Below are 11109 nucleotides of genomic sequence, written 5' to 3'. Positions count from 1 at the left end.
GCATTAAAATTTATATGCACATGTATCAGATATTCATTTGAAATGGCCTTTGTTAATTGATACTTACCCAATCAATACTCAAACAAATACAGTAAATGCTCATATAAATTGAGCAAGCAATAAAAGCCTCCCCCCAAAAAAGTGGATGAAATACCGGTATATAAATACATGTGTATATTTCACCACACTTTCCTGGCTGCAGTTAATTATTTTAGGTCAGCTTTCTGCTATCATAGCCATGAGGCACATACATGTCAGCCATTCCGTTTAAGGGTCATCATCAAACTTAAAAATTGAAGTGAAAGAAATAAATTTTATCAGTTTTATGTGATAAGAGGAATATTGAAACCATCTAAAGCTCAAAAGAACATTTAAATCAAAGAATTTTTTATTTAGGTTACAGTCTCCTGAATATGGATGAAATTTGTGGTCAAAAAGGAGGGGCAGGGGTACAAATCACAAACTTAGAAAGTCACTGTGCTCTCATATGATTTTACTTTATCTGCATATATTAGGTAGCTATTCCAGTCTATTTGATAAACATCCAAAATTTTTCCAAATGCTTTTTGTATTTTCCCAGGTTCTCATCGTGAAAACACCCTCAAAATATGCCACGCCAGTGACATTACTTAGATTACTAAAAAACTAGACAGGGATTCAGCTAGTGTTTGATATTTGTAAATCAACTAGTAGGGGTCTATCAATAAAAGCATGAATATTCTTATTTGCTTTGCATTCCTTGTAGAAAAAACTCTTTCAAGAGTGTCACGCGAGTCATGCATGCGCTGTACATGTATGTCTCGTGAGTCACACGCCAGGAATTGAAATTGAGTGTGAAAGCACTGTGAAAACACGAAATTGAATCCAGTTAATGAAATTAAAGATTTTTACCCAAAAAATCATGCTGTATGTACATTCCTGTACAACTGCATCGTTAATTGCAGCTCTTTCCTTTGGAAACTCTGTCAATTACATGTACACGTACATGTAAGTATGATGATGGACACATGTACAATACATGTACATGTACCGGTATGTTAGTAAGATGGGCAAGCATATATTCAGACACCCCTCCCAGTTTACTCCCCTCATTTGCTATATGGAAAACTCCTAGAAAATTCTGGAACACAGCATTATTTTACCATGTGGAAGGTGGGCTGTGCTTCCAATATGTGATGAAATCTGCACTAAATCCAAATGCGAAAGCTTGAAACAATACCATATGCATACACATACATGTATATGCTTTACTGTATACATGTACATGTACATGCCGGCAGTTCTCTCATAAAGTTTCATCCTACCAAGCAGATTCAGCATAATGTAAGTAGTAATTATTACAGTTACTATGAAGTTAATTGTTGAAAGTAAATTTTGAATGCCCTATAGATTCCACCCCAAGATTCGCCAAAGTAAAGGGATATACACTTTTCCATAATGTATTTGCAGGTAGATGTACATCATTTTTGTTAATGTAATATTATAATTTGATTTGTTTTACTCTTATTACAGTCATAATGTAAAAGTGAAAAAACTACTGTGTCACGCGAGTCACGCATTTGTGTCACACGAGTCACATTTTCTTCAGGCCATTTCTCACATTTAGTCTTTTAGTTGTTTGTGTAAAGAAGACTCAAGATCTTTGACATAAACCATGATCAAGTTACATGTATATCAAAAAGATGTGAACTGGGATATTTAACGAAAACTTGGATGTAAGCTTTGTTTAAAGAGACTACTCCATTATGATCGAGCTCTTCCTATATACCGGTATGAATAGAAATTTGTGCACAAGAGGTAGTCCATTCTGAGCCTGAAAAGGAGGGTAAAGTGAAAATTCATATGATGGAGCGTTCAGTTAACAAATACAACATTATACCTCTTGAATTACCAACATTTAGGAAGCAAACTTCAATGAAATTTGGCCACAGGGAAGTATAAAAACCTTCCTAAGAATAATAGGTGAGGAATTTTAAACATTCCTGAAGTTCGAAAGTGGATGTTTGAGATCATTTTCATGCTGAAGATGACCTAAATACATGTGTAAGACTAAATTCAACTAGACAGAAGTCTTTACACGGTTCAAAATTTGTTTTTTAGGGGCCTAGGCCATTTTGGCCTTGGAGAGGTCAAAATTTCCAGGGGCACCAAGGCCACTTAAACGGGCACGGAGGCGAAAATTGATCAGGGCCCAAAGGCAAATTTGTCAAAACACAATCTGTTCAGCCTCTAAAATGCATTCTTTTGCTTTATTGTAGAAAAAAGTTGACAAAAACCTAGTCTTGGTTTCAAGACGTTAGTGCTTGATAGCAGACACCGTGCATAGTGCGCCCCCAACGACTCATAGTTCGACTATGCACCAGCTCACGTTAGTGAGAGTAAGTAAAAACTAGTTGTGCGAGGGCGCTCTTCAACAGAAATAAAACAACTATCGATCACTGACGTCTTGGGCCAAGACTAACAAAAATCTAACACCAGGAATTGTTATACTCTATGAACAGGGCATGAGTTGCACATAAATGATCGTCAAATTTTTCCTAACACTTGAAAATGTGTGACATCCCTTTTGTCTTTTAGACTTTAAAGTTACCAGCTAAATAATCCACACTGTATCCAAGAACCCTGCCATCCCCTTAGGCTTGCCACCCTGACATGAAAACAAGAGCAATAAGGGTTAACAAGTTCTGCTGTCCTTTTACTTTTTTTTACCCTTTACTTTTGTTTGTTGCCAGCAATGCGGGCGGGGGGAGATATATTTGGACGCCTGCATTGCCGGCGTGGCCGCATCTTCACCCGGCACAGATTTCGGGAATCACGGTGCCGTCAATCTCGGAGCTACACACGGTGACACCACCACTTACCCATGCATAAAAAAAAATCCAATTTCTTGCATTTTGTAGCCGAGTTACAGAGCTCCTTTTGAAAGGAATGTTTCTAACATTCTTTCCGATGCATTGTTGCGTGTTGTACAAATAGACGGCGGGCCGGTACCAAAAGGAAATCTTCGATTCCACATGGCTGATCCGCGTCCCTTGAAGCACGTACTATATGTGACACGGATCAATGCGGAGTGCACTGGTGGTACATGTACATGTATATGCAACAATGCATTATGGGACACTCCGATTAGCTAGACGTATCCGTAAGGGTATGGGTTTGTGCTTGCGCACGTGCAGCGGATCAATGCGAAAGTGTGCAATAGCGGTATATGCAGCAATGAATTATGGGACACCGCGCTTAGCAATCCGTAAGGGGTGCGGGTCTGTGCTTGCTAGCACGCACGATGTTCATTGCTACATGAAGTTGAACAGTCAACGCTACCCCCTCTGGACAGTCCATGTAGCGCACACGTGGCTTGGCCTCTAACGCAGGGGATGCGCATAACTATAGTAATAGCTCGCTGCTTAAGAAATTTTGTGAATACGCGTTTGCGTGAGTGAAGGCAATGTGGCCATATACCATGCGGGCTGTGCAAGCCTTGATCGCTTGTGGTATGGTCTCACTGACCGGTGCAGCCGGCGAGCGCTAGCGCTGGGCTGAATTTATTGTTAGTTATTTTGACAACTCACTGGAAAGGGCACAACGGCCAAAGTGTGCATAAGGCACAGCAAAAGTGGCCATGGACAATGCAATTTTCTGAGGGGCATCAAGACAAGTAAAAGGGTATCGACGGCACTGGCTGTCGTGGCCGTCGTGAATTTCAAACCTTGCTTTGTAACAAGTACAAACACAGAGCTGTTTCACCAACAAAATAAGTACACATGTATTCACAATTATGATGAATAAACCTGGCATCAAGAAACTAAGATAATAAAAATGAACAATTTACTATTCTGGACGTCACATGTACCCTGAAAGAGTTACTTGGTAATTTACAATCAATTTCAACCGATGCAGTTGGATGTCCACTTCAGAAGATAATGTAACATGACTTGTCATGTGATGTCATTCCGACAGTTGAGAGTTTGCCTTGCACTTTGTGGAGTTTCCCAGAATCAGAGATGCCACTAGCCTATGCTAAAAAAAATCTGAAAATCAACATATCCACAGCGCTTTGCACGGTGTCTGCGTGCATGTACATGTACACAACTTGCATCTTCATCGTGTAGTCACCTATAAAACAAAAAAATTCTTTCTTGATCATCGCTGGTCGATCACAGAAATGAGTTGCAGCCAGTAGACCAGCCTGCTGTTTTTTTACTCAAAAAGATATGTACGTTTTTAATTTTGCTTGATCGAATTGGATCAACACTTGCCAAAGATTTATTTAACTAAGGCCTACTGCATACATCGTGCAGTCTTTTATTAGGCCAAAAAATACATGTAATGTTGTGCTGTGCATGCCTCTCAACAATTTGATCGGTAGGTCGGAACATTTTTTTTGTTTGGGGGCAATTTTGTGCTGATTAAAAGGCATCAGTAGGGAGGAAATCTTTCAAAAGTATCTCAAAAAGTGAAGAACACTTGTCTTAATCTATGTAAAAATATCTACATACGGCAATTCACAAGAAAAGTATGAAAAATTCAGGCAATCACGACGGCAATTGGCAAACTGGACAACAATGTCCGTGTATCGCGTGGTAAGCATGCGTGATGTATCCAGACCAGCGGGCGCTAAAGTGAGCAGAACAATCTCAAATTTCTCATGAACGCAGAAAATACATACATAAATAAGAGACCAAGTTCTGTGAATAAACTTGCAGAAAGCTTCTTGCGACATAGCAATCGATGTCTTTCTGGCCTGACGTGTACGGCTGATGAAGAGTGGTTATGTACAGTACATTCAGTACACGTACAGTACAGCCTGGTACTGATTGCTACATTTGCATGACGCATTCTTTTTCATGGGTGCTGCGCAGCGGGAACCAGAGCAGCTACGTTTAATGCATAGAGTTTCGCGCACGTGTTTTCACCACTGGGACAGCGCGCAAAGAATTGTAAGGGCGATTTCATGTCTGTGCGTGGCACTACGTGACATGGGCCGGTGATGAGCGATCAGCCTGATTAATGCCTTCTGCTTCTTCTGCTTCTGCTGGCTACTTTACAATCGCCAAAATTCTGGCTGTCCCGTACAGATGATGCCGCAACTAAAAGAATTAATTTGTAAAATGAACTTGTTGGGACAGAACAGCAAGATCATTTCTGTCAATCTCGGTCTTGAAAGCGCCAAGAGTCGCAGAACATCTGACGTGGTTTGGTAGACAATTCCATTCTGGAATCGTCCAGGGGTACAATGAGTGAAGATAGCTATTTTGGTTTGCCCGGATACGGTTGTAGATAAGGTCACCATGATGATGTCTTGTAATAGGTCCTGCCACTCGATTTGTGTTGGGTTGGTATAGAAGTTGAAAAATATTGTTTGGGATGAGGCCATGTGTCACCTTATAGAAGGTACACAGTCGGGCTTTCATTCGTCTAATATCGAGGGATTCCCAATCCAGTTTAGAGATCATGTCAGACACACTGGAGGTTTGTGAGTAATCGTTGAAAATGAACCTACATGTAGCAGCACGTCGCTGTACTTTGTCAAGAGTGTCGATGTTGCTTTGCTGGTGTGGATCCCATATCATCTGCCAATATTCCAGGAGTGGTCGAACTAAGGCTTTGTAAGCAATATCTTTTGTGACTCTGTCACAACAAGAAAGGTTTCTCCTAAGTAATTCCAGGGTCCTGTTTGCTTTAGCAGCGATTTGATTGATTTGTTTAGCTCAGGTCATATCGGATGTGAGTTCAACCCCCAAATATGGATAATGACTTACCTCCTCGAGAAGACTCTTCCCCATACTATATTGGTTCCTGAGAGGATTTCGCTTGTGGGTGACTCTCAAGGAAAAAATTTATTATGGTTAAACCCCATCTGCCAGGTAGATTCCCAATCGCAAAGCTGATTAACATCATTCTGGAGGATGCTGGCATCCTTTCTGGTCTTGATCTCCCGGTATACTATACAATCATCGGTGAATAACCTGACACTCGATGATATGTTGTTAGGTAGGTCGTTGATGTAGACCAAGAATAGCAATGGGCCCAACACCATACCCTGGGGGACTTCGGACTCAACTGGAGATTCTATGGAGGCCTTGCCGTCCACAATAACCCTCTGATGGCGCCTGGTGAGGAAGGATTCAATCCAGGAGTGGATGTTATTCTGAATGCCAAGGAGCTTAGCAAGAAGTCTATGGTGGGGAACGGTGTCAAACGCCTTGCTAAAATCCATTATAATGAGGTCCGCTTGGCCACGGTTGTCTAGAATACTGTGAAGATCATTTACAAGGGCAGAGAGCTGGGTGTCACAGGATCTTCCTTTCCGGAAGCCATGCTGTTGATCGGCTCAGATCCCAAACTTCTCAAAATGACTCATGATGTGGCTATGAATGATGTGTTTAAGCAGCTTGCAGACGATTGACGTCAATGAAACCGGACGGTGATTTGCAGGGTTGGCACGGTCACTTTTCTTGTAGATAGGTGTGATACTGGCCTTCAGCCAATCTCTGGGAAGAGCACCGGTTGAAACAGACTTCTGAAATAATTTCTGTAGTATGGGAGCAATACTAGTTGAGCAAGCCTTCAAAACACACGCTGTGATTTCATCTGGGCCAGCAGCCTTGATAGGATTGAGCTCAGCAGGAAGTTTCTCTATACCATCAGTAGCGATACATAAATTGGAGATGTCAGGAGTACTGCTATGTCCTAGGTGAGGGAAGTCTGTCAGCCTCTCTTTGGTAAAGATGGAGCAAAATTGGTGGTTAAGAGCCTCCGCCTTTTCCTTAGCACTGGAAAGAACCTTGCCGCCAACTTGTAAAGGTGACACACCAGAAACTTCTTTCTTTCTAGACTTAATAAACTTCCAAAAAGTTTTGGAATTATCTGTTTTCAAGCTGGCACCAATAACATCTCTAATGTAAGACCTATAAGCTCTTCTAATCTTTCTATCGACGTCTCGACGAAGCTTCTTGAATTTAGACCAGTAGTTGGCAGGACCAACTCTTTTGGCCCTGTTATAGAGGCGTTTCTTCCTGTTCACTTCTCTCTTGATGGAGCTATTTATCCATGGATGTGAGATATGACTGGAAGTCAATCTGGCAGGGATGTTTTTCTCAATAGACGCTGAGAGTGCTATTTTGAATAAGATATACAGGTCATCAATTGAGTTGGTACTAACAACATTCTCATCCAGGTCAGAGTTAAACTTGGTCATGTCGGCATTTATCCCAGCAAAATTCCCTCTGTTGTAATGGAAAACTCTGCGTCTCGGAGGTCTGGTGATCTTTGGTTTAAGGATAGCACCCACAGTGACCATATCATGATCACTTAACCCCATGCATACACGAACATAATCGGCTGCGGCAGGTGTGTTAGTAAGGCACAGATCAAGGATGTTCTGATCTTGAGTGTGGGCTCTCTCACCAATTGATGCAAGTTGTGGTCATTAAAGGTATCGATCATGTGTTTACTGATAGCAGGATATTGACCACATGGCTTAAAAGCAACAGACTCCCAGTCAACATCTGGTAAGTTGAAGTCCCCCAGGAGCCAAACACAAGCATTTGATGGAATTTTGGCCAGTGACTTATCAAGCTCCTTGGCATAGTCAATATCAGAAGAAGGTGGTCTATAATAAGTCCCAATATAAATTGGGGAAAGACCAGTAACACTAATTGTAATTCAGATAAGTTCACAATCAGTCTGTAAGCCTTTGTCAACAGAGGCAATGAGGTTATTTCTTTAGTTCTTTATTTAATTCTGTCAATGTTAAAAACATTGAAGGGGAAATGTAAAAAATCAGATTTGGGGGGAAAAAATACCAAAAAGTCGAATTTCTGATTAAAATGAAAAAAGTGGCATCTCTGCAGAATTGCTTGAAATTACAATATTTACATGTACTTAAAGATAACATATTCGACTTCTTAGATTGATGACGTCATCACGAGTGGATGTGATACCAGTTACAAGAATTGTATTTTTATATGAGAGTGTTTGTGGACGAACACGTCTGCTTCAGCCCTGATTTCATTTATCTAAAACCAGTGACAAGATTCTTGACAAACCACACACAAGATTTAAGGACAAGTGCACAGACAATACAGGAAACACACAGGTCAGTGGAATATTTCAAATCCATGTCATATCGATGTAGTTGTATGTCACATGACTTATCATATAATGATACCACCAACAGACGAAATCAATTTCCGTCTGGAACCCTTTCCTTTTTAGCTTTCTGCTAATTTTCAACCCAACTGAACATGAACTTTATGAGATATTATAGCACTTTAAAGAGTTCTCCTTTAATGTCACATGACTTGCCAGTTGATGACTTCATTATGAGAACTTGTACAGGAAACCTTTCTAGCGTGTCTGTAGTGTGTGCCCCTAATATGAACTCTGTTCGATAACAGTGCCTGAGTTTGAAAAACATGTGCAAAATGTACAAAAAATAAGAGAAAAAAAATAAAACATTCAAAATTCAAAAATCTTGTGATGACATCATCATGTTGATTTTGTTGTAGGACCACGCCTTAATGATTATCTGGAGGTTCCATATGAAATCAATCAGATTTTTTGAAAAAGTACTTAAAATCACTTGATGACATCATCATGACATAATTATTTTAGTATTATCTTTGCCTTAAGGCCTGTGCTTTGTCTAACTTTGATGAGGATGAAAAATAGTTAAGTTACCCTAATGGTCCTAAAACCCTGTACAAAGTCAGTGGGCTGAACTAAATATCAAAAAATCAATATTAAATCACTTGATGACACCATCATGACGTCTTTGTTCTAGGACCATCTATACACAGGCATCCTTCATTGGTGTACATGTAAGTCTGAAGATCCAAAGTTTCTAAGGGATTAAAGTTAACCAATGATGGAATCCCCCAAAGGGGATTTGGGGGAGAAGAAGTTGGAAGAAAAAAAGCACAACAGAAAAAATGCCTTTTTTGCAATTTGCTAAAAAGCCAAAAAAAAAGAAAGAAAACTAAAGGTTTGTAAGGACAGAGCAAAAGGCTTTTCCCTTTTTTCTTCGGAAATAGCCATTCCTTTATTTGGGATACTGCCATATTTGGATTTCTCACTTATTTGAACATCTATCCAAGAGTTCCTAAAGTTTCTAATATTATTTTTGGTGACCTCACTATTACAAAATATTCGAACCCTTTCGGACCTTTGGATAAAAATGAATTAAAGGAACCAGGAAATAGAAATATATTTATAAATTTTACTAAAAACCCTTGAAATTGCATCTTTGGGTTATTTATTTTTTTTAGCAATTTATTACTGTGCAAGTATATGGCAACAATCAAGCAAAAATCCTGTTCACAGAAATGTTCTTAAATAGCAAATTTGTTCACAATCTTAACATGAAAACATGCAACCTGAACCATGTCTTCCTGGATTTACATCAAATCAAATGCACCCTCACGTGTCCAGAAATGCTTGGTCAATTTTTAATGTTTGAAAAAGTGCACCACTCAGTTCATGCAACTCAAAAAGATGTCAAAGAGTTTTCATACATGGAAGAAAGGTACAGAGATAAACAAAAAGGGATTCTAAGAAAAATTCATTTCCTGGTTCTTTTGAAGTTTGCAACCTTTACATCATGTCACCTTGTCCATAACACTTCCCATTCTAGCTATTTACGAAATTTCAGCCCAATTAGGCTTGAAGTTCACGAGATATAGGGCTGTAAAGAATATACCTTTAATGTCACGTTACTAGTCACATGAAATGAAAAACAAAGACACTAGCCTCATTATTTTACTTGCTGAAATGTGATAGCATTTCCCAAATTCTAAGGCAAACACTCCTCCCCCAACCTGCAGCGTGATGAACACGGCCATGACGAGTGCAAGCACAATATGCAAGATTCAAGCACAACATCCATGACATTACATACAGTACACGTACCGGTACAAGCGTGCACTATGCATGTAGTCTGGGCCCCAGACTACTTTTACAATTATCAATGACAGTTTACATATGGCATGCAGATGAAATACACAAACACATACCGGCATCATACTAAACTCTGAATAGGACCCCGCATAAAATCCATGCATGTGGCATGCATTTGCATGGTGCTTGATCACGATTACACCACCGACTACCACGAGACCAATTAACACGTGAGCAAAACTTCAATTTTCAAATAAAGAAAGAAGAGTTAAAAATCTATTACAAAGCTTTGTGTATAAAAACACGGAGGAAGTGGATAGGAGTTTGAACTCTAGCACGTCAAAGTGCTTGATGATCATTGGTCACACGAACTATAGTAAACATTCTAAAAATTGTCACTCATCAGTTTTCAAAGTCTTTGTACGAATTTGGCTAAGACTGGCCAACAACATGTTGAGCAATACAGAACAGTTAGTTCATGAAAAGCTGAATGTGTTGTTTCATCATACAGAGTGACCAAGACATCTCATAAAATACGTTTGTGTGTATATTCCATAATCAAAATAATTCAAATAAAACACAAAATCTTATAAACAACTTGGCAATTTATTCTAAAATTAATTAAGTCCAGAAGAAAGTGTTTTATACGGGCAATGACTGTACATAAACACTAAGGGCACACAGCCTAATAAAAGCAACTACATGTACGCAAGCATTGAATTTGATATTGTTGTCAGATTATATCAAGCGCCAACAATGGCATGAATGTTCAACTTCCTATACTGCAGTACACAACATTTTTAGGAGGGGCAGATTGCCAGCGAAAAATTGCAGCGATGATCATGGGGTACAAAGGGGGCTTGTGGTTGTGAAACAGGTGGTGCAAGCATTCCCTACGCTCTGGCTATGGGCATACTGGCCAGGCCAAAAAGCGGTAATTGGCCAGATGTTATAGCTTAGGCAGTTCAAACGCCTTCTGTGTCCTTCCTCCATGATAAAAATAAGCACAACTAGAGGTTTTGTCCGTGTTAAGGACAGAGCAAAGGGCTTTTTCGCATTTTTTTTTCTTAAGAAAAGGGCATTCCTTCATTTGAGATACTACCACATTTGAATTTCACCCTCTTGGCCATTAGGCGATACAAAGAATTAAAGTTTGCACCCTTTACGTAATGTAACCTTGTCTATAACACTTGCCAAATCTATCTACCAAAT

General features: G+C 39.7%; 1 protein-coding gene across 1 annotated transcript in view; it reads right to left on the bottom strand.

The window, feature by feature from the left end:
* The window catches only part of rpa3 (replication protein A3), a 43480-nt gene that overhangs the window by 3366 nt on the left and 29005 nt on the right, over window positions 1-11109 (bottom strand). The gene's annotated exons all lie outside the window — the stretch shown is intronic.

Source organism: Acanthaster planci, linkage group LG17 (assembly GCF_054643075.1).
Source record: "Acanthaster planci isolate LZ-2023a linkage group LG17, COTS_SCS, whole genome shotgun sequence".
Taxonomy (NCBI): domain Eukaryota; kingdom Metazoa; phylum Echinodermata; class Asteroidea; order Valvatida; family Acanthasteridae; genus Acanthaster; species Acanthaster planci.
This window is presented reverse-complemented; position numbering and strand designations above follow the sequence as displayed.